This window comes from Bombus terrestris, chromosome 12 (genome assembly GCF_910591885.1).
Source record: "Bombus terrestris chromosome 12, iyBomTerr1.2, whole genome shotgun sequence".
NCBI lineage: Eukaryota > Metazoa > Arthropoda > Insecta > Hymenoptera > Apidae > Bombus > Bombus terrestris.
The window spans coordinates 1,525,543-1,550,789 of record NC_063280.1 but is presented as its reverse complement, the minus strand read 5'-3'; the positions used below and the strand labels follow the sequence as shown (position 1 = coordinate 1,550,789).

At 39.2% G+C, this 25,247-nt stretch overlaps 1 protein-coding gene and 1 long non-coding RNA gene across 13 annotated transcripts in view; one reads left to right on the top strand and one right to left on the bottom strand.

Annotated features, from left to right (window-relative positions):
* Nucleotides 1-25,247, bottom strand: part of LOC100648762 (serine-rich adhesin for platelets) — a 132,763-nt gene that overhangs the window by 34,931 nt on the left and 72,585 nt on the right. The gene's annotated exons all lie outside the window — the stretch shown is intronic.
* LOC105666317 lies at nt 22,478-24,169 on the top strand. 3 transcript variants are annotated; one of them, XR_001099197.3, is made up of 3 exons: nt 23,051-23,139; nt 23,480-23,747; nt 23,918-24,169. It is a non-coding gene; the product is annotated as an uncharacterized LOC105666317 (long non-coding RNA). The 3 variants fall into 3 exon arrangements; XR_007225996.1 differs by having other exon boundaries at nt 22,478-23,139; nt 23,489-24,169; XR_007225995.1 differs by having other exon boundaries at nt 22,478-23,139; nt 23,480-24,169.

Sequence of the window (25,247 nt, the reverse complement as noted above, 5' to 3'; positions counted from 1 at the left end):
GAACGATAAAGTGTACCTGATTTTCATTCGGCCGTTTCTCATCCATGCCACGAGCTTTCATACGTAAGCTCGATTTGTAAGTTAAGTCAAATTGAAGTTACTGCTTTTCACGAGTTAAATGGAACAAATCCGTTCAGTTGGAAAGGGTTTAGATCGCAAAGAGATACGTCAGATCAGAGGTTTCCAACCTGCCTCTTTCTTCCCCCTTTTTTTCTCTTCCGCTTTCCACCACATCGCGGTACCGTTATTCAAATTGGGCCAGAACAAATCGCCGAGAAAATTGCGTTAAATTTAAACTCGATCGAATTGAATTTACAAATCAACCTACGTAGAATTTTTGCGAGAACTGCTTTTTTAGCAAAAATCTCGCAAAATCCCGCCGTTGACGGTTAGTGCGTATGTTTTTGTCTGTCGCGTGTTTAAATGGAAACAATGGATTACGCGGTCGAATCGATAAAACAATGGGTCAGGGACTTGAAGCGAAAAGTGAACGATGTTCCATCAGAAAAACCTTTTCGAGCAAAGCGGTTCGTCTGAAAAGTAACCTAACGCTTCGTTGGTCACGTTTGGAGGTTTCTCCTCTTTTTATTCCTCTGTTTTATCGTTTTGTCATGTTTCTTAATTATCAACCTGTTATGCGTCTCGAGATTGGTTGAGAATTGCTGTATTAAAGGGTGACACAGAAGCGCACTTGTTTCTCGTTTACAACTACAGGCATTAATCTCAATTCTTTGACCTCGACCTCGATGCAAACGATTTCAAGCAGCGAAAGAGGTCGGATGGTAGCTGCGGGGTTCAAATTATTCTCTATAGATTGAAATCCCTTTCTTTGCGGATCAACGATGTTCCAGAAGGAACAATCGCAAAGCCATCGAGGAAAGTTCATCGATGAGATAAACAGCTGCGAGCCTCGTGGATATTTGAATTCTTTGCTCCTGTTGGTATTCAGACCGCGGAGTTCGAGCTTACAGTATTGCCGCGCTATCACGGAAATAATTGAAGAAATAATTCGAGACATGAGATCCTCGATACAGTCTTAAGGATGTTCGTAGTTGACGACACGATGCCTTCGATTATCAGGTCAGGAGATTTCAATAATGGAGAACTTCGAGTCGTGAAATGCCGATATCGACCTCTATCTGACACAGAATTCGACACTCATAACCACTGGATCGTGGAATCGCTATATCAACAATTCCTGGGTTGTGAGATCGCGACTCTGACAGGTTTCAGGTCGTGATATATAAATCATGATATATAAAAAGAAACGTCCTGAATTTCAAATTTTCGGATTGTTACATACGTAACCGGCTGTCTAATGGAATCCATGTCACGAGCCGTCGATATAGCTAACTCGTAAGTTGTGGAAGTCGATATTGTCAGCGAAGGATTGCACGAAACTCTGTCATCCACTATTTAAAGTCCTTGTACTGAATTTCGAGCCTGCGATCCAAATAGTATCAAGTTTCTACGAAAATTTCATCAATATCGAACGATGCCCTTCAAAAGAAAACTACACCAATTTACCTATACTCTCCAACGGTATCGTGATTCCACGATTTCCATCAAATTTCCAATTTTGTCTGTTCACAGCTACACGTTAACTATCGCACGAAGGAACCAATCTTTCGGTCGAAGCTGTTCGCAATTAAAAACAACACGAACGGCCATTATTGGCTTCAAACGAACGCTAGCGAACAACGAATAATAATGACCGATACGTGACTGACATGCTTTCGGGTCTGGATGCGCGTTCGCTAGGGTATTACGAAGGGAAGCGGAATACTAAGAGAAGAATCAATGGTTAAACCATGCGAGACATACACGCGCGTACAATTTATCCGAACGATGCGGTCCTTTTCGTTGAATACAAACGAGGAACGAAGGTAGGTGGCACGCGCCCCGGACTTCTCTTCGCGATTATGCCAACGAAATCGTTTATACGTTCTGGCTCTTTTATCATACCGATCTCCAATGTGTGTACATCGGCACGTATGTCTTCGAATCGGTTCCATCGTGTCGGTTATTTCTCTCGTTCGGCCAGGAAAATGCCGTTCACTATAAATGCATGCGTCGATGCAAAGATGTAATACGAACCACAAGGAAACTTTTATCCTCGCCTTTCTTCAGGATTTAAACCTGTATCGAAGTAATCGTTTCAATCTATCTCTCCGCTGACTTCAATGCATACGAAAGAAGAGGGTGTGCGATCGTGAACGACGTTCAAACCCGCTTCTCCGAATGTCGGGAACGCGTTCTTTCGAAGGAAATTGTCTGCTTCTTATATTATGGACATGCTGTTTTCTTTCGTATAGGTACAATGATATTCGAGCGTGGCTGCGATCTCGTTTGGGCGATCGATACCGATACTGACATCGGTATTGGCGCAATCGCGTGACTCCATGTCTGACATTAAATTAATTACAAGACAATCGATTATTTTCTTCGATGCAAGAGTAAGAGAAGAACGGACAGAACACAATGTTATGCGTCCAGCACGGTTGCGTGTAAGCATGTCGTATCGGCAGGCAGCTGCTGTCCAACTACCGACAGCGCATCTCTCTGGACCGGTTTCTGCAACGCGGAGAAACCACTACACATAAAGAGAGGCGGCGTTTATCGGCTATCAAGATTTATGTTAATTTCACGATACCCCCCCTGTACAGCAGGCAATGATGCATTGCGCGTCTGTTTCGCGACAACGGAATCTCGCGATCACCACGGGGAACGTGGCAATTTAGCCAGGGCCATGTTCGCTTCGGAGAAGTTTATCATTTTGGATGGTGTAGAGATTTAAGGACCGTGTAATTACCGACATTGTTTCTTTCTTTTTTGTTTCGAGTCGATACAGCTTGAAAATCTTATGGGATCCGTCAAATACATGCGATGATAATAAGAAGATTCAAGATGGAGTGAGAATATTTATTCAGCACGAGGTATATTGCACGCGTGAGAGATCCTTTCACGAGAAGGAGCTGTTAACTGCCCTACTCGTCCAACTTTTTCAGAATCTCGAGAGTGACAGTAGAAAGAGGGTGAACTTACTCCCTTGGAAACATGTGGCACGCGTGCCTACGTCCTTATTAAAGGAGCCATAATGCCGGATGTCTACGAAGAGATTGAACCTTCCGGAACAAATCACGTTAGAACGGTTCTCATTCGTAGCGTTTGCCATCTTTTCGCTGTATGTATTTATATCGTATACGATCCGATTAATTCTGTGAAATGTCACGGTTTATCACACGATTTATTATTTAATATTCGTCGATTGGGAGAAGCGGTCCAATCGGTTTTACTGAAGCTTATTTACGTTATTAAATTGCTTCAGGTGGAATATACGAAGCCGTGCCGTGTTTAAAACACGAACTATGGAGAAGTATTGTATATTATTTTTGAAAGGAAATATGTCTTTCGGAGTACATATACATAGGACGGCAGCTGGTATGCAACTTAAATCCGCTGCATCTGGACCGGTTTCAGGCAGCCAGGCAGCTAGGCAAGGATGAACGACTTTATGGAAAGGGGATGCTTTTATTCTACGAAAAGAAATATATGGCACGCGAGTCGTGTGCCACCAGTCTAAACGTGAGTGGGTGTACTATTTCTATACACGCGCAAATAGATGCGCTGTATGCCAGTAGCTCTCATTCAAGTTTTTTCTTCATACGAAAGACATTTTTTATTTTATCATACTTTGACGACTAATTGATCTTTGTCGATAAATTAAAATTATTAAAAGGAACCGCTATAGGAAACATTGCAATAACTCTCTTTCTTAACCACGGTGTTCTTATAAGTCTTACAAGTATCACACTGAGTCTATAGAAGTTGCTGCTCGCGTGACATTTTGCCTTTCGTAAAAATACACATAGCAACCTCCATTTAGGTAAGGTTACAATGCTATAAAACAAGGGAACGCGAGTAAATATCACAGCAACTTCCGTATATCGAAGTTAACTTCCTCTATTTGCCGAGTAAATTCTCGGGAAGATAACCAGAATATGGTTTCTAAGACAGTCGTTGGTCGGTACCTACTTTGTTGGCAGATATCAAATCGCCTAAACGAAGGAAGAAGCCGAATGGTGGCTCACAGCTGTCGCGTGCCTCGTATGAACATCTGCTTCTACCTGCGCCTTCTGACTCCCCCAGGCCATTCCTTCTTTTTGCCCGCTCTTTGTATTATTATTTCGCGGTACCATCCACAATTTTTCCTCGTGGCCGACGGCGCTCGTGAACGTTCACCACCTGCCGTCACACAGTGGAATTTTATACGGTCGCAAGGTGAAATTCTATAAACCGTAGAGGACCGTTTATCACACACAAGCTTCCTCTTGTACTTTGGTTTTTCTCTTGAAAATAAAATTCGTACATATTTCTCGCGCGACGTCCAACGAACTCACTTAAGAATCCATAGTTTACCGGCCGATTTCTTCGATCGCGGTACGAGTCGATAACGTAACCGATTAGAAGTACAACGTGTCGAGAAAATATGTTCCGAACGAGCAGAAAACCATTTCTGTTCCTGGCAAGTTCGTTATCGTCGCGAGATTGGAGGCTAAATCGAGGTATTCGTTTAGGGAATTTCGATAACGTTCGCTCTCTGATCACGTCACGATAGTATCGATTCGGGTTATCTAACAAGGTCAGTGAACCTCCTTGACCATTACGGAGGACACGGCGTATCGATTCCTGTCCCTGTGCTTCGGATCTTCTAATATACGATAAAAGTTATCGTAGGCCAAGAATCGATTCTTCGGTCAAAACCTAAGGAATATTATTTCCTCGGTTTGGACTCGGGGACGATCGAACGACTTCCGTGAAATAATTTAATATCCCGACGAACGGACAACGTAATTTTACATTGCATAATTTTTCCTGCGTCCAAGTTCGATCCGCTCGCAATCGGCAACCGTAAATATTTGTTTTTACTGGTTGGTTTGTCGCGTAACGAACGCGTAACGAGAAAAACGGCTTTCGAAAAGCCGCTTTTAATGAATCAGATTGCATACGGGCGACTATTAAACGAAACTGTGCATTCTGGAGTTGGATAGCTTGGCTTTTGTGCTTCAGACGGTTTACTAGAACCATACTGGTAGCACTGGCAGACACGATACCGAAACAATTAGTCGAATAATTGTTTTGTAGGACACAAAATTCACGATGAAATTTCTCAAATGTTCCCATAAATTATTTGTAAAATATGTTTCGCATTAACCCAATTTAATTAATTCAATATGATTTATCACAAAGACGAAGCATGGTTAATAATCCCCTGAAATTCAATTAATTGTTTTGTCGCTTTCATACCTATACCTCATACCGATGCCTCGAAATATCATCCGCATAAACAAAATAGATCGACTAACCATTTGGTAGATTTAACAATTAAGAATTCTACGAAATGCTGTATCAACGTTCAAATTGACAACTGCCAAGAATCGAAATGATTAATTCAACCACATTAATTTCGGGTTGTTTTATCGTGTTTTATTCTATATACGTCTGATTATAAATTTCAAAATTTTGGTTACTTCTTGTACATTAATTATATTCAACAAAACGACTATGTACGTTTTCAATCCATTGACTCTTCCTCTACCCTATTACACGTACTCACGACCAACAGAATATTATACCGATCATTAAAATTATTTTATTCGATTAAACGTCATCCAGGACATAAAAATCTGTATTTTTCATAGCGGAAGAATTCATCACCTGATTATTTCAATGATACGTTTTTAATGACTACGCGGTCAAACTAGCATCTGAAGAAGAGATCAGATTTTTACAACATCTTAACTACAGTCTCACGTCATCGGTTACATCAACGTATTAAGCTCGCGGGCTTGTTACGAAGCGCTGTTGCAATTTAGGAAATTTAATGATTCTTAATAAGCGCTTTGAAACATTTCAAGGACACTGCCTTGATTATGTTCGGTACCTATTACTCTCGAGTATTTCAGCATCATTAGCCTTTAATCCATGTACGAAACAGTTGCTTTTCTTAGGATACAAGAAAAATGCAGGAAAGAAAGATAGTAGCGTTACGAAGTACAAACAACATTGCACTGGTCGAAACCGTGTTTCATGCATTCGTGATCAAACCATTATGTTGCCAGGCAACAATTTTCTTCTGTGCACGCTATACATCCGTCATTCTGCCAAACGTACATCAACGTGTATCGCAATCAAACTTCAGGAGTCGCTAATTTGTTTGCAAGTCGGTGTCACGCGGTATCGTCGATGCAATCAGGGTGCAGGTAATCGCGACGAAATCTATTTGCACTGATTTCGAGCTTCAACGTTCGAGACCACTTTCGACAAATTGGATCGGTGTCATAGAAACGACGTATTATGTTACATCGAAAGTATCTAATTGAAAGAAAGATAGCAACGGAACATTTCCTGACTTATACAAGATCTTTAAAGGAAAATATATGTATGCAGCTAATTGGGGTGAAGAGACGAAAGGTGTACTTCACGGTCTGACGATCAAGCGGAACTTCGCCGATGGTCTGGGTAATTAAAAAAACGATAAGCGTGATTTTCGTAATTAATAAGCTATAAAACACTCTCTAACAAGAGTGTAATTAATTTGTAATACGAGCGAATATTTTCGCGTTACAGCTCTTTCAACGAAATTCTTGCGATTATCACGACCGAAACGTAAAGCAAGTCCGATTTATGCTTTAATTGGTACTCGAGGAAGAGATTGTTTGTATCTGACGAAGCGATGTTAATATGCCTTCGACTGATAATATCAATTGAATTTATGTATTATTTCGTCGAACGGAAATGTTTACCTTGAAGTTATCAAAATTCTTAGATTATATACATTACACTTCCGAACGAATTTCCTACACTTCATTCGAGGAGTCGCGTGCTCGTCATACGCAACAAAACGTTCTCCCACGTACAGTTGCGTGAGTTTACTTCGGCTTGACGACGAGGCCGCGATAACTCGGAGGCAGCGCAAGTGCGTTGACTGGCGTAGTTCGAATTGCATTTGCATGGCTAATTCGTCGTAAGAGGGAAATGGCACCGTCGACATTATCAGGAAGTCGTACGAACAAAACGTTGCATACAGATGGTCGGTCCTCCGTTGCCCTTATTTGCTCTCAAGCAAATTATAGCAAAGAACCTACGCTATTTGCAATTGCATGTTCGTATACGAAAATTATAAATGAAAAATTTCTGTGCATCTGTTGTAGATTCGTGAAATATATTACGTAATGGAATATATATATTAATGATAATTTTCCATCGCGATTAGAATTGGTCAGATAAGCAAATTAGCAATGACTCTAATGCAAAAAGAATCTTCGACGAATAAATGATACAATGCATAATATCTAAAAGCAAGGTATTCAAATTCTTGTCCATAGCTTCATTGCAGAAATGAATACAATCTTCTAGCGTAGAATTTCCGTAAAATTACAGATCGCGAACGCATTAATGTTACATTTATTCCACTTCTATGGTTCCAAACTTCAAAATGATGTTTCTGTTAATATACCGCATATACCGTATTGAACTGACTTTCGGAAAGGATCGCGTAATTATCTAGGAGCAAACATTACGAGCTGAATCAGCTCGTTCAAGGTTTGAAATGTATCTGTAAGCGTACACATCGGAGCTATTTGGAAACGAATTTTCCAGCCCAGAAACGACAGGAAAACGAGTTAAATGCGACACTCGTAGAAAACGGGGCAGCCAGTTTCACGGTATTTCCGGCATCAACTCGAATTTCAGGCCAGCCTGCTTCTGCATTTTCATTCCCATTAATTCTGCCGTGCGAATTTCCGGGATAGTTTAATATCAGAAGCGAAACGACTGTTTCGAGTGTTATTGTCTACACGCCGGAGGGTAATTCAGAGACTCGCACGTTTCGTAGACTCAAGCCAACCCTTCCTGGTTCTTCGTTTAGGGTTAGGTTCTCTCACTCCCTCCTACGCTCGTGTTTCGCGCAGCTTTCCTGAATTCGACCGACCAGCTTCTGAAAAATTGTTCGTATTTCCTCTATCTACCCATATACCCCGGTAAGGTCGTGTCCAACTTTATGGTTTTTTTATTAAATTAAAACTTTGTAATTGAATTACCGTTTCATCTTCGAGAAAAATATTTATTACGAGCGAATCGATCATTATAGCAACGAAGTTTTTAATTAAAAATTCATCGTAGATATGGAGACCTGTATTTTGTTTGGGAGGAACTTGCTAGATTGCTGTTAAAGCTATGCGATCGTGTAACTTGGTTTCGTAATATATAATGCTGACAAGAAAAAACTCATTTGAAATGTGTGGATAAAGTAATTGAGAAATATGATTACCATAGTAATAAACGATTTTTTAGAAGTACAAGCAGATAGGTGTAAAGTTCAACGAACAATTTTCCATTCTCCGCGTAAACTTCGAATTAATCACGTATACGATAATAAACCATAATTATAATCTTGGTAGCCTCGAAATAAAAGCAAGTGATAAAATTACACGAGCCAATATTACCTTTTTTTCACTGGGCTCGTTAAGTATTCATAGAGCGATCTTTTGAACTTTCACTAGCAGCGAAACGAGACTTGGCTTACTATTTTTGTCACCTATATGACTAAAGATTAATCTATCTTGCTCTTAAATTACGTCCACAAAAACTGTACGAACCGGTGCACGAGGTTACAAAGCGATCAGCGTACCCGTGGCAATTAATATCGCATTTGAAACGCCGCACCTCTCAGCGCCGGGCCAATTTCTTCCACGTTCACGCATTGACTTGTGAGATTAACCGGGGTTCGAGATGGTAATCAAATTTTCCGGTTCGCTGTAAATTTACCTTCGCTAAAAGGATGTTATTCAACCATTTACTGGACATAAACTGCGATTCCTGTGCGCATCAACCTGCGACTCATCCGTGAGTGTATACTGCATAGAAATTATGGGTTGTGTTGTAATCTTGGTAGCGTCGACATTGCCCACGGTAATACGATTATCTCATCGCGGCTGGCCGACATTCGCGTATCGTTTCCATTCGATTTTCCTGGCAATTATGTTTTCAAACGATCGATCGTGACATCTAACGACGATACAGATCGCGGCTCGTTATACAAAAGAGCTACCTTTGACGTCGGGCTGTTTAGTCACAGCAGGCACAACCTTTCCTCGAACGATCAGTTGCGAGTGTACAACTAGGCTAACGATCCAACCGGACTACGTTCAATTGCGCCGTAAATACAGAACCAGAGAATACATTCCGCCTTCCATGCAATTATCCGTATTAAGCAACGGTTAGAAGCCAGTTCGTTTTACGCGAAGAGATTCGTTAAGAATCGTTAATTCTACGCAATTAAATTATCAGCCCGTCGTCGTGACCGACTGATACGTAACTAGAGATTCGTGAGGCGGTATTCAGAGGAATTTCTTCGAGTTTCGAAGAAATTAATTACCATTTAATTTTCAGCAGTATAATGATTAATGCCTTTCATCTTCGCGCATTCACAGGCTTGTCTTTTCGGAATTAGTTTCGTTCGGTATAAAAGTTATCAATATTTAATGTCACCTCGTCGTCTTCTTCCAGTTGGTTCTCTTTTCGCTAAATACCCGTTGCATAAGGAGGTTCAGATTCAATTCCGTTTCGCGGCGCGCTATTAATTTTACGTCCATATTTAGCTCTTATATATTTCCTGTGCAGGCATTGAAGAACGACTTCGGCCACATAATTGACGAGAACCATCGAATCCTGGTCTGCAGCGGTCGGGGAATTCGGGGCGAACGAAAATCCTACGTGGCAATTCACGTAGCCTCGAGTGTACAATTCAAATCAATTGGGCCGTAATTGCGGTCGCACTGGCGGAATATCTACCTCTCTTCCATCGTAAAGTGTACCGAGAAATGTGGAATTCTCAGAATTTTGCCATGATTTGCGAACAACGTTTTTCTGTCATGTGATTATTCGTACATTTACATCGCACCTACTTATTTACCATTCCGTTTTGCATTCCTCTTACATTCTTCCCACCTATAAGTATAGTAATATATTACCACCAACCTGTTAGAAAATACGATTCGACTCTATAAAAACTTATTTTTTCTCGCTCAATGGTACCTGTTCAACAAACAGCAAATGATAGTCGTAACTATTAAAGTGATCAAAGTAATCATTCAATAGATACTTTCGATACGAGAATGAGTCGATAATCGCAAATTAACCTTATTATACTCTCCGCGTATAAAAATTACGAAATTGACGGTCTTAAGTACTGCAAGAAACGCTTCGCTTAATTTCGATCATCGAGTACTACGTGTCTACCATGTTCGTAACCGCTTATCACACGGAATGCGTCAGCAAAAACGTGCATTAGAAATATGTCCGATAATAAGCTAGTAAACACTGATTTCAAAGGAATTAGTTCGATCATAGGTTTCTCTAATACTCATAAAGTCTTGGGCGTTATAGTTGCTTACGTATGTACGCACGCACGCATTTATAAATATGTACAAAATGAATATCGATTAACCATGCCCATGGTATGGTTAATCAACCGGTAATAAAGATAATAAATGAAAGCATAGTAATTGCGAATAATCCAACTTTGTTGTATGTCGGTTAGTAAAACAATCTTTGTTTTATATAGGTAATATACATGTTACCACCGTTAGTATACCGGCTTATGAACCGGCTTTCAAATAGGCACTGAATTCCGTTAAAAACTTCTACGTCTATATCGTATGTGTTATATAAAACACTTCAAAATTTCATTGAGACTGTAAGAAAACGCGACTAGCATGATAATATTGGTAAACATTGAAACCAATCTGAAAATGTATATAAAAGTTACAAGGTACGATATTTATCATAAACGTATATTTAGGCTAAAATAAGGCTCATATAACACGAGTGATCATTTTAACTATATAGCAAACGTTAAATATGATCGTACTGAAGATGAAGGTTTAATAATATACAATCGATTGGATATAACGTTGTAATTCAATTCCACTCCATATAATTTTGCCATTTTCAGATTTTTGGTATAGCTCCTTTAAAATTGTCGGGTAATCCAAGCAATTTCAAGGTTTATTTCGTTCGAGAGCATCTTGAGATCTGTATTTATCGTATTTTTACATGTACAAGTTTCCTTTTATGTTGTTGTTTCTTATGTTATTTCTTTCTTATGTGCTTGAACCATTTATAATATTATTACTATATTTCTTTTTTAATTAATTAATTAATTATCATAGACATTTTATTTTATTTTCTCTTAGACTTCCTTTTCGGAATTTTCCCTAGAATATCCCTTCTGTTACTCCAAATATAGCAAGTTCCCAAGTCTCAATATCATACGATCTAATGAAAGGAAGCTCGTAGGGATGATAACTTCCTCAAGTAATTCAGATCGACACAGATCACGGAAGTAATAATAGGAATCGGAAGGGATCCTCCAGAAACGACCAAGGTAATTGAAGCATTCGTTAGATAGGTATGATTTTGGAGAACTTGGCCACTGATTGACCAGATGGTGGACGCCGTTTATGGTAAGTAATTAACCCAGGGGTAATTAGTAGTCGATAGCAAATTCAATTTCTTTGGTAATATATGTTGATAGAGATTGAAGGTATGGAAATTAATTATAATTCCTATGAAAATTGTCAGCATTAAACACTCTCTTTTATGAGTCTCGACCAGTAATATTTAAATCTGTGGTATCTGTTTGGCACAAGAAATCTACGGTAACGTTTCACTCCAATTAATTATTTTTTAATAATACGCTGTATTCCTTAACACTCTTGTGGACATATACAAATTCTGAGAAACGACTAAAAAGGTATTTGTGTCTCACTACAGCATAGATATATGTATCATTGCATAATGCAGTAATTCTCTGTGCGTGTTTTAATAAAAATGGAGCTTGTAATCATTGTGTCTTTTCTCTTATTCCAGTGGACTGCCGAAAAAACGAATGTCACAATCGATCAAAGTGTCAATAACGTATATTAGTAGACATATACATGGAAATACAACTCTAACGTTGCGACCGCAACGTATCCAAACGTGGGTGCTATAACATCAATCAGTGCCGTTACTTGATGCTTTAATTTAGCACATCGCTATACGATGAAGTCTATTATACCAGTCTCTAAATATAGGAAGAGTAACATGAATGTTTCACATGCAAGGTTAACGCGAAATTGTCGATCATTCCGCTGGCACATGCAAAAGTGGATGCCTGAAATACCAGAAATCCGATTTCTCAAGGCGGTGTTCGGACACGTTGGGTTCGCTGGTAAACTTATTAACTGCTGCATCGCGGCCTGGAACACAGGTTATTAAGCACCGACAGTAATTAACTTAATTACTTTCCGGCCGTTGCATTAGCGGCGGCGCGATTCCAGTCGGCTTGGCCAATCACCAGATGCAAATCAGTCGAGTTTACGAATTAATGAAATACAACGGACCAACGAGTCGCTGCTCGATCAAGATGATGTGAAAATCCCAATGTAAAATTCTCTCGCCGCCCGGATAATTTTCACACGGACACCAGTAGGAATAAATAAATTTTACGGCTTATTTATCGAATGATTTATTCCACGTACAAGTTCTTCGAATCAGAGAAGGGATCGTTTAGTTTTCTATTTTGACAAAAGTTCCCTTCCATATAACGGCACCATATGCATGTTTTCTTGGAAGAGAAAGTACAGCACGAGTAACAAGTATTCGTAGAATTCCTATTTTTATCTCGTTTTGTCAAATAAGTTTACCATCATCCTGTACGATTAAATGTTAAACGCTGGTTGATAATTTATTTCCAATGGTTGCCAGCTGTGGCTTCGATGGCTGTTAAACAGCGTTTCGTCATATTGTGTGAACGTGTGTCTATTATTCGCCGTTTCCTTATAAGCTATCCATCAAGTCGAGAAGGAAGAAACGTTTTCGGATGTTTGGTATTGCCTAAGAAACGCCTATTGTGAAGCTAATGAAGCCTTATTCTACGTAATATGCCATTTCGGAGGTATTTAAGGCATTGAAATAATCTTTGTATATTTATAATCTACATATGTATATATATTCGTGTTCTTATATGCAATTTTATTCTTGAGTAAATCCCAAATGATCAGTCGCATATGTCACATTCCCTTCTGTTTTTCCATATTTAAGAGAGTGATAAAAAAACTTGTTTAAAAAGAAATAAAAAGATAAAAAATGGAAAAGGTTCGCACATCGATTCGAAAATAAACGCTCGCCTTACTGGATGAGACACACATAATATTTTGTAATGTCAGTTGGCTAACGAACGGCATTCAATGGAAACCCGGCAAACATTTCCGTTGCATCGAACGCGAAGCCGACTCGTTTCAACGTGCAATCCGCGGAGGCACTCGATGCAACGTGAATAGTGGCGCGTGTACCAAGTGCCGCGTTAGAATTAATATGCCAGCGTTTCGTTTCAAGGGGGAAAATAAAAGAGGAAATAAATTCTGAACACCGATACTCTTTCCTCTCTTTTTTTTTTCACGCATTTTCTCGGAAACAGTGTTTCATTATGCATGAAAAACTGATAGCCGATTGCTTTCCAGGAATTTAAATACACATCATATTTCTCACGTCTGCCTATAACGAACCAACTACGAGAACGTTCAATAGGTTTCTAATTAAGGTCAAATAAAAAATAACGCTTAAGACGTTTGGAAATGAAATTCTCTGCACTCAATCGAAAGTAATAACGCGGCAATCTCGTCGCATTACATACGAATTTATTTCCCTACCATTTTGTCGGAACAATCTGTTCCGATACAAACCAATCTAGCTAGCACGCTGTTGGCGTAATCGGGTAGAAACACGAATCCAATCTTAGACCGTTTCGACGACTGTCATTCAATAATGTAAACGCTGGTCTCTCCGAAACGTAGCACAACGTGCGACACCATGGACATGTCTCCTCAGGAGCTGACTTATGTATCAAAGGTTCGTTTGCCTATTCAACTCCATTCATTTCGAATTACACGGTGATGTCAGGCACGTGAATTTACCGATGGCGGTATCCCCACACGATCCGTGTCCGGTATGTTGAACAAGCAGCCTCGTGCACGTACGTACTTACGAAGGGGAGAGCCCTAACGAGTGTCGCAGAAAGGAAAAGAGAGAGGAATGATCAAGGCCACCGAGAGAGAAGTGAAAATTTTGCTTTTACATCAAAGCGAGCATCGGTCGAGTGTACGTACACCAATTGAGGCGTGCACGTCAAAGACACTGTGCTGTTATTTGCATTCTATTCAAGCTTAATGCCTCGTGCGTAATTGCTCGCGACGAATCTTTTGTGCATGCACGGTTTAAAGGCCCAACGACACCTCCCCCCTCGAACTTATAGGTACGCAAGTCGTGCTGCTCGGTAATGAAGCTCTTGTGCCGCATAATGAATGGCGTTACGTAAAAACCACTTATGTCGCGTGCACAAATCAACAAAGAATTTTGTCCCAATGGTTTCGATTCTTCACGACTTTCGGATCTCGTCCCGTTGGTACCTCGTCGATCGGTCTGACGACGCGTACATGTCGTTTACGCGATGAGGTTCGATAAACATCGACTTTCACCGAACCCTGATAATGACTGGCTATATCCTGGATGGTCGATAGTTCATTTGAATAGCGAAGTATTGCTTTATAAATAATTGCCTGCTCGATAAAGTTCTGCTCTGATGAGTTTCGGTTTTTAAATTTTTCTTTCATCTTTTGTACTAGACTAGATGCGATCTATGGGCCGTACAAGCTTCGCTCGGAAAACGAAAAAAATTTTTACACGAGATATTAACAGCTGAATAATACCCTGTCGTGCGTGAAGATGATAAGGAATTATAAAAAACTTTGGGACACGCTCCCACGAGATGGAAAGTACTTATAAGCAAATTATTTGCAAGGTTAGGGTTCGCGTGACTCTCGATTTGTGAGATAACGCGTGAAGGTTCAATCACGAAACATGCCTGCGTACACGTTAGCATACGCGTGATGTGCACACATGCACGGCGTGTTAATAATTTAAATTACCACGTGTCGTGTAACGGGAAGTTGAATATTTAAACCCATCCAGCTCGCCGATATATTTATTTAATTAAACAGAGAGTTTATCAGAATTGAAAATTGTTCAAATGCTTTACACACTACAAAATTGTTAAGTTTCATTATCCAATTATTTCAAGTTAGAATATACCATTTAATCGATCTCGATGACAAATGCAAAAGGCGCGTCCGTGAATTAACAAACAGTTTTCTTTTTTGAAGAAACAAACACCAGTACTTATCCACCGAAGATTAAAGACATTTTACGATGCTAACGGGATAAAATTCATCCTTGATATAACTCCATTTCATGAGTATTTATTAAGCAGAAATCAAACGACGATATCCCGGGCGAAGACTCGCAAGACCTCCTGGGGCAAACCAATATTTTACTAATGAGTAACGATGACAGAATTAATTTCGAATTAATTCGAGGTTCGCTGGATGTTTACCGCGATTATTACCGACTTTTGTTTGACCCTCAATCAACATAATAACAGAATAATAAATCTCGAAGTTCTGTGTGACCCAATCTCACGATTCGTTTTGTCCGTATGCAGGAGTAAAAGGTTAAACGTGAGGCAGAGAAATGGGCGTGCATAAAACGACAAAAGGGATAAAAATTAAGATGGGACGCCGATGAAGCCTCGACGGAATTCGCTGACGCCCACGGAGCTTTGTATCGGGGGCCCACGTGCCCGTTTAAATAAAGGAGTGGGCTCGTTGCAAAACACTTAGATGTTGGTATTCGTATCATATTTTAGAGATACATCCTCATCTTTGACTAGATGCTACCAATTTTGCTAATTGAGCTTTAGGTCGATAATGGATGCATATATATATGTTAAGTATATTTTTATGACGTGTTAACTAGGGTAGTTTTTAGCCAAAAAATTCTATAATTATATAATTAAGAATTAGCGACATTAATTTAAGTTGTTAATTTGAACTTCTGTAAATATGAATATGTTACAATTTATTTTTAACAGAAGTGATGTGACGTATTGAGAGATAGATATTAGGTTTTTTAATTTGCACTAGTTATATACTTCATGTTATTTGACACATCACTCGTATCAAGTTTTATATCAAGTCGAATTTCAAATCAAACATCGTTCACAAATCAAACACTGATCGACTCGTTTCACCTTCCAGACAAAGAATCCACTGAAGAGTTTGCAAATATAATTTGCAAGACACACTTGGCGCGTCAGACGCACCTCAAACTTTTCCTTTCGTCGATATGTACAAAAGAGAGTAGTGCACTTAGCGACACACCCTTGCTTGGAGACCGTGGCAACCCGAGCCACGAAACCAGTCGTAACCGTAAAACGGCATAATTACGCGATCTAATTACGGAATAGCGCGTCTACCGGCATATATGCACTTCGTACACAATTGCACTTCCATAAGATACGAGTGCGAGTCGAATTATGACTGGCAAGAACGAATTACAGTTGCGATCTACGCTCGTCTGGAATGCAGACAGTAACGTCGTTGCCCTTCCGAACAAAATGATCCTAACTTAGTCAGCCGATTTTACATTCGCCGTGGTGAACATTCAGACCGTTTCTTTCGTCGATCGGTGGTAAAACCGTTTCAAAGGCAGTTACAGCGGACGCGTTTATTATTAAGCGGCACTGTACCGTATCAGCACCGCGATTCAATGCCGTTCGTAAAAAGAGAAATGTTGCAGAAGCACCGAAAAAAAAGATCTAAATTATTGGAAGTCTTCTTTCAAGCGTAAAATCGATGTTTGTAGGTAAATATTTCTGACTCTTTGTAACTACAATTTTATTTAGTTACAAGATATGAAATTCTGTAAAAATATTTAAAAACTAAAAGCTGAAGCGATTAATTATAAATATGATTATATTCTGCAACTAATGATTTCTATAAATGGCAATTGAAAAATATAATTACACACTTAAGTGTGTAACTTCTCAGTTACATAGTGTAGCAGGCGATTCTCTCTGTTCTTTTGAAAATGGAATCCTCTGTTTTTATAGAATTTATATTTATCATAAAATATTATATTTGGATCAGTTTCACCCCATAAAGTTTTAAAATTTGGGAACACTGTACAAATGAACGTTATTCTTTTTGACTTATAGCGACAGAATTTTCGGAATATAAACTTCGCGGTGAACTTCATGATTGAACATGTTGGACGCCAGTCGAAGCTTCGTCGACCAATAAGAAATTTATGGGAACGAATAGCTCGCTTCTACACGGGAGCAAAACGATCGATCTGTTGTGGCTTGTTTAATCAGAACGGTAGCAGGTGGTTGGCAGAGTTCCGACTTCGATTCGAATAACACGATCGCAAAAGCTAATATTTCCTCGAATATCACCGATTGGATTTGAAATTCTCACGGGTACATTTCGACCTTTGGCTCCTTTCTATTTTGACTATTGCGTTAATACCATCGTCGAATATTTCACCATTTGACGATCGCTCTGCTTTCTAGAAAAGGGAGAACCTTCGATGAAGTTTGGAATTCGTAAAGCTGTTGGCCAACACGATCGTCGAAAAATTATCGTTTTGCAGTGAACTCACCGTCACTCTATTCTACACAGATCCTCGTAATCAAGCGCCAATTGGTTTTTCCTCTGATTACAAACGGACTCCAATTTTTTCCAACCGGACAGCATTCAATTACATTCCAACGACTTATTGGTCGCCTTTGTGCAGAAATTTCGAGGGACATCTAACGAGGTTGACAACCGAAAATCAAGTTCTGCTGTAAAAGGACTAATTGCGACAGGAGAAACGCAATTTTCCAGAAACCCTGAAACGCCATGAACTTCAGCCCTACTTTTCCCCTCCTCTTGCCTCGTTTTCGTTCAGTCTTCTTTTCACAAATTTTAATCAGGATAAGCAAGGAATTAAATGGTTCCCAAAGTTACTCAATTACTCCACTTGCCGTTAAAATACGATTAATACCGCGTTGAACTTCATTCTTGACTGGAGAAATAATTTGGCAACCGAGAAAGAGAACAGACAAGTTTTCATCTGGTAAAATTCTCTCACTTTCCCTTCGACATATCTCTGATTATCCATTGATGCTACTCTTATTGGCAAGTGGGATGTTTTCACGGGATCTTTAACTAGTGAGAGAAAAAAGGAAGAAATTTATTGGAACATGATTAACTTAAAACAACTTTGACCGATTTGACTTTTAATTTCGTTCAATTAAACTCTTTCAAAGACTGTTTTATCTATTTTTCTCGATTTCTTGGAGAATACATGGTCGGTTTACGTTTTAGAAACATTCCACAAACTTGCAGCAAAAGTAGCAGGAAACGATTATTCAATAGCGTGTGAATTTCTAAAAAAAATTGGTATTATGTTGTCCCGAAAGAGGACCGGAAATAAAATGCTGGCTAAATATATATAATAATAAAATACTAATATATATATATTAGTATTTATTTATTATCTTTTAGTATTTATAGTATTTATTTATTATTTATTAATATTTATTATTATATATTATATATATTAGTATAATAATAAATATAAGTAGTATAATAAATAAAAAGTTTCTCTTGTGGAAATTGGATCTCCCGCGTCATCTCTTTTACTAGATCTAGTACATTAAGAAAGGAGCGCCGGAAGAGAAAAAAGAAAAAAGAACAAGGTACACGAGAAGGGTTCGAATACGGGATTCCTTCAAGCTTCCGGAAATGATATTATCGTGTATTCGCATAACGCAATGATCGTACAATGAACGCGTGGGTACCCTCGTCAGAAAACAGGATACGCTTCTGCAGTGGGAGACAATGAGATTTCCTCTCTGGTTGCGAAAGCTATTTGCCCGTTGCGTATTCTGGACTAAATTAGATTAAAATCGGCGTTAAAAGTTTGTTCCCGTAGACACATTCTCTTTCAACTGTCAGTGCAACTGCTTTCGTTACACACGAACACTACACCCAGAACTGTAGCGAATTCCACCTGCGTAGTTATTTTTCTGTTGCGAAAACAATAACATATTTCTGCGATTTCGTGAGTTCACGCGAACGTTCTACATAGGTTCTATGATAATTTGTTCAACGTTATTTCGCCCATGCGCCTTGATTTGCAAGTTACACTTTGCCGTTGTTTTACTGTCCTCGGCTGTTTCTATACATCGTCGGGTCGTGTTTTTATATTCCAGAGCGAAGCACGGGTGAGATTTTCAATTATCGTAAAGTTTGAACTGCTGCCTCCTCACGCAGCGACACCTGAATCAACCAGGATTTTACTTTATGTTTTCTCAATTATCCAACCCCCTATTACTCCCCGTTTCCATTATCCGTTTCGTCAGAACATATCCTGCATTTTGTTACGAAGATAACACGTTGCAAAAGTGGATGCAGAATTTAATTTTAACCGGGTAACGCTTTTGTCCTATGCGATATTGTTTCTTAACAGTCAATAAATTACTATCGGTCGTAAAGACGAGATTTAATTAACTTGGCAATTTCGTTACTCCGACTGCAACTGATGTTAACTTTCAAAATTAACAACGGACGTTACTACTATCTCAGACATATAGTTTCTATAATTGATTTTTAACGGGTTCGCGGTTTAACGCGTTTCTTACGATAGTACATCTATCCTGATCAAATGTATTACTACAGGTTAGCTTCTAGTTCGCGAAATATTTTCCATGTAGCCTGATTCTTAGAAGACGCTCTATAAGATAGAAGCAAGATTAAAGTGTTTGACGTTTTTTTTTCTTTTTTTGCGACTAATAACGGTAAATTCGAAAAGACCCGAAAGATACTGTCGAGTCGGAAGAACGAGAGGCACAGCCGGATAATCGTGTCAAAGAACGGAAGAAGGAATTCCTTTTCTTTTCCACAATTACAACTCTCTGGAATCTTATCTGATGGATTTTGTTCTTATTATCGGAGAAAAAGCTGGGATCGGACTGTTGTAGGAGACGACGCGCGCGTAGCTTAAATGTATCTCGTGCTTAACGAGATCTTGACGCGGCGAGACTTTGACGAATATGGTCAGCGATCGCGAAACGTTTCAACGAAATAAACCATTACCGTTTCACATAGTGTAAAATCATTCTGCTCGCGGTTCCGTTTTACGAGCTGTTTCGAAACGTAGTACGAATGCGGTCGAATCGCGATCCTTGAAATAACACCGCTGTAAATCTTCCGTTACAGCGAACGTATGAGCAAAGTCGTACGATGACGATATAGGAGAATTGATCGAGTTAATTCATTACCCCGAGTTATATGATGGTGGCTACAGCAAAGCGTGTGTTGGAGAACGTACCACGACCATCGGTTGGTAACGTTCTCGTGAATAAATTGGCGGAACGCCAGATTACTTCCAAAGTCAGGAGAAAAAAAAACTGATGGAATGGAGACCCTTTTAACCGGCCAACTCTGCTGTAACCAAATACGACAATTACGAAGGGACCTCCATCCAAGAAATATTCGACGTTGCTTTTGACGTTATCTATTTAACCTTACGAATGAGCTTTCGTTTCTACCGTGTTATTTAATTTAATGAACCAGTTAATGAACGTGTATTTTGTTTACACTAGCGAATACGATATCGAAATGGACATATATGAAAAAGTTCTTTTATATCTGTCAAACAGTTTCAAAATTTACTCACGATATTGAAATAAAAATGTATAAAAAGGTACTTTTATATCCGTCAAACAGTTTCGAAGTTTACCCTCTTTTTTTAGTACGGACTATGTTTATCTCTCTGTGTTTGTTAATATGTTATCTTGCAATCACATTGCTCGATGCAGCAGAACGTCTCTACAAGTCAAACAAAGTTGATGTTCTTTCCGTATGCCGTTTCTCATGTCCCGTTAGACTTGAGTTTTTCGCAATGTGCTACGTCGAACGAAACTCTCCTCTCAATACCTACAAAGTTTCCTATGTACAGCAAGCGTGAATAAGTTCCTTGACGACATATCGATCTGTAAAACTCAGCGAAGACCACCCGCGTTCGAGGACTCTCGAGAAATCTTCAAGAACGTCGCCATCTCTTTACAGATACTCCATTAGATCATTCCCTCATCGGTGTCACTACGGCTCCTTAAGCCGGAAATCTTTGGCAACTTAATTGTTCCGTCCCTCGAGGAACGTCCTGCGGGATTCAACATCGATCATGGAGTTAAAGGTCGAGCATTCTTTTCTTCGTCACGCAATTACGATTCGTTCCATTCGATCGTCACTCCGGATTAGATACAATCGGAGACAAAAATAATTTTATTTTAAATTACGATGATTAATGAAAACATTAGTATAAATAGAGTTTTCGTTAAATGATACATGCGGCTAGTTTAGAAAAAAATATAAATATCAGTGTAAATCTTAATTTAAATTATTTAGTAAATGATGTATGTACTATAAAGATATATAATAAATAACACTTAAGTATCATACTAATACTAGTTCGACTAAACATTATCGATACCTACTACCACTATCTGTCCATTTATTTCTGTTCCCAAGTGTGCTTCATGATCGCGATAGCAATCATTTCGCTATATGTCAAGCTTAGCGCATAATTGTGTAATTGCAACGACGATTAATCGACCATTTTATAACGAAGTAGCATAACGATCCCGAATAATCTTCACAGTTGGAGAAGTATTTTTAATGGTAATTTTGTATAACCTATTTTGAGTAATCTTTTTCTATACACGTTACCGCCGCTCGAATTTAGTTTGTGAGATATTGGCAAAAAATTTCAGTTAACTGTAGATCGAGATTACACTACTATTGAGATATGTATAATATAATGTGGATATCAGTGTGTGGAGATATGTGTGTGCGCGGCGACTGAGAAACAGATGAATGTAAACAGTTTGGTCGGTTAACAGTCTACGAAAGGTCGGGTATGGAAGAAAGTGCTAAGACGCGTGCAAGTGTGTATCGATGAATATTCTAGAAATCGTTTATAAAATAAATATATGTCTATGTTAATAGTAATGCCCAGTGTAAATTTAATGTCTCCATAACAATATTTCGGCCATCAAGATCCACAATTCTCAACAACTACATTTCAGCGTATGCAGCGGTCATACGTCATAACATATGGATTACTCGATCACTTAATTATTAAATTAATTGATTAACTAGTTATAAGTTTAGGACACCGGGTTTAATCTATATTAAGATAAGGTTGTGATAAAATTAGCTTGAAAGTGTATCCTAAAATGAGTTAAAGCTGATCTAAACTTTACCTAGATCTAATTCGAACTAAGTCAAATCTATACCAAACATTAGAAACACAATATATTCTACCTAGCACACTTTCGTACATAACTTGCAAGGTAAAGGCGAACGGCAAAAACATATATAGGAAAAAGTTATTCGAAATAGTGTTCTTGGTAACATATTTCAAGACCATCGAAATCGGCGGCCCCTTTTCTGAGCAATTACTGTTTTAATTAATAGTCAGACTTTTAACGAGTTTCGTCGAGGACCCCACGGATCTGGTACGTGAAAGAAACTTTAGCGCAGACTTACATACTACTTAAATGCGACGAAAAGCAAAAAAATCAGTGAGTCGTGTACACAGAGACACACGTCTTTTGACGAGGTTGGTCGCCACGCTCGAGCGACGTGCTCGTCGCCGGTCCAAAAGGGGACAAAAATACATCGACGAGTAATTTTAAAGTTGCGCAAACGTCTAGAGGCTTGACATTGTTTCACTCACATGCGAACGAGCACGGGAAAATATTCTTGAGACGAATGTAAGCGGAGAAAAGCGTGCATAATAGCCGTGGCGTGAAGATGAGACGAAATTATTACCGTGTCCTAGGTAACAAAGAATCCTCACCTCGGCCTTCGTATTTGGAGACGTGGTCGAGGCGAACTGGGTCAGTTACGTGTTTGTGTGCATGTGTGTGTTTCGCAGCTCGCGGTTGCTGCGGGGCGCGTGAATTCAAGACCGTTGCATTGTCAGCACGGGAAGGAATTATATCCCGAGATGAGGTATCGTTTTCCACCACCTTGGAAATCCGTCATAAAAGTTGCCGGAATTAATTGCATTCTGGTAGTTTCTGTTCGAACTGAAGTTCGGTCAGTCCTTATCTAATCGGAAACACCACTGTTTTATAGGGTAATTAAATAAGGTTAATTCGGGAAGAAGGAAAACTTCGTTGCGTTTCAATTAAAGTAGTAGGCTAATTGAGCGAGAGAAATTCAGTTCTTTGTATTTGGACCTTGGACTTCTGCTTTCGTACTTTTACTTCTTTTCATTTTTGGTAAAATTTATTTTCAATTAAAAAATGCAATCCTCCTTCCAGAAAACGTTTACGTATAGCCGTATTTGTAGTTTCTGTGTCTTGGAAGATAGCTTTAGTCATGGCGAATCCTCTTTTGTTTAAGTCTTTCTCCTCAGTGTCTTCGCAACGAAGCTCACCCCTGACATAAACTGTTTTATCTGTTAATTTGAGCAGTCTTTTCAGGAGCAGTTACCTAGAAAGGATTTACGAAGGATTTTCCAGAATTACGAGTCAGCTCGAGCAGCGATGACAACGATCCTATATTCGAAAGCCAAGGTGAATGCAACGCACTTTAGCAACGCATCGGCACGCGTATTTTATGCGTGACGTAGGATCGCACTGAATGGACAGCCGCGGCGGAAAGGATGCGGTTAACCTCGCTAGTTTCGTGTTTCCTACGAAGGTGAAACGTTGATGCACACACGAGTGATATTTGCCTCAGGTTCGTAGAAATATGCCGCTTCTTTTCGCCCATCGACCACACAACGATTTCTTTACAACATTTAAGGAACATCGCGTGAAATACTTTCGGAAATTTAATACCGAATAGTTCCATCTTTCAATCGTTTTAATATGTCTTTGATTTATGTTAATAACCAAAGCAATTTCCAGAAATCGTAACGCGAGGTGAATTAAAGTCGCTCGTGAAACATCATTACCATTTATACTATGGAAGATTTAAAATTGAAAATAGCCCTCCGAACATGAAGATGACTCACGATCTTAATATCGTTCCATGAAAACTCACATAAATTGGATCGTAAAGCAACTTTACTCGAAGATCATTCGTTTTAAGCTAATAGAAGCGAGTTCTTCTTCCCTTGTAACGAGCTACGCAATAGAAAATACATTACTTTGATGAACGATTAGTTCTTTTTTTATATGCGAGACACCGCAAATATTTCATCAGAGTCAATGATTGAAACTTTTTTCTCATTTAAGGGAGAAAAAAAAACGATCTGTACGAGCGAGCTTCGACTAAATTCCTTTTTTACCTTTCCTTCTGCAACTGACGGATGATGAGGTGTGCGCGTTTTTCAAACGAAGCCACGGAAGTTAACCATAAAATTATCTTCCAGTCTTCCACTCAAATAATTACCGATGAAAATTTTAACGTTCGCACGACATCTCTTTACGGATGTTTATATCGTTGCTCACGGCGGGAAACGTCGCGTACATAGGCAGCAAGATCCTCCTTCGGTACAAGGTAGGTTCTTCCAAGACCAGTTTTTCTTTAATACGGCACGCCAGTCGGCTCTTCATGAAGTAGTTTCTGCTGAACCAGACAATAGACGATGCAGACGAGGCAGCCTCAGGGGGCTCGTATTTCATTGATATTGCATCGTGAATTCCCGACCTAAATCACATTCTGATAGCCAACCAACCCCCTCACGCTCCATCCTTCTTCCTTCCTCTCCTATGTTTGTCATCCTCTCTCTTCCTCTTATTCCTTTCACTTCTCTTCTCCCTCTATATAGCACGGCCATTCTCTCTCTCTTTTATCCCTTTTCGCTTTGTGTATCGTATCGCGAAATTATTCACAAGAGGAGCCTCGAGGAAACTTGGAGAACTCGAACCGCCTTCTGCCATAGGCCTCATCCCTATTGCATCTGTTTGTAGCCATCTCTCGTGATCGCGTGCTTGAATATCCCATCTGGACCTCTTTACCGGCTCATTATGCATAAATTACGTATTATGTATTCTATGTGCGATTCCCGATGTTTCTTCGTTTCGCATGACAAACCATTGCTTTCGTGTAGGTAGCGCGATATCGTTTCATCGTATTACATAATGACAGGTTAGGCTTAGTTTTATACTTATCGAGATCATCAAGCGAATACATACAATATATTGAGAACAGGAATGGAATTAAATATCAAAGCTGGAAATATATCTGTGACTTGGTTGTTCCTAGAACGTTTATTTAAAAAATTCACATGTA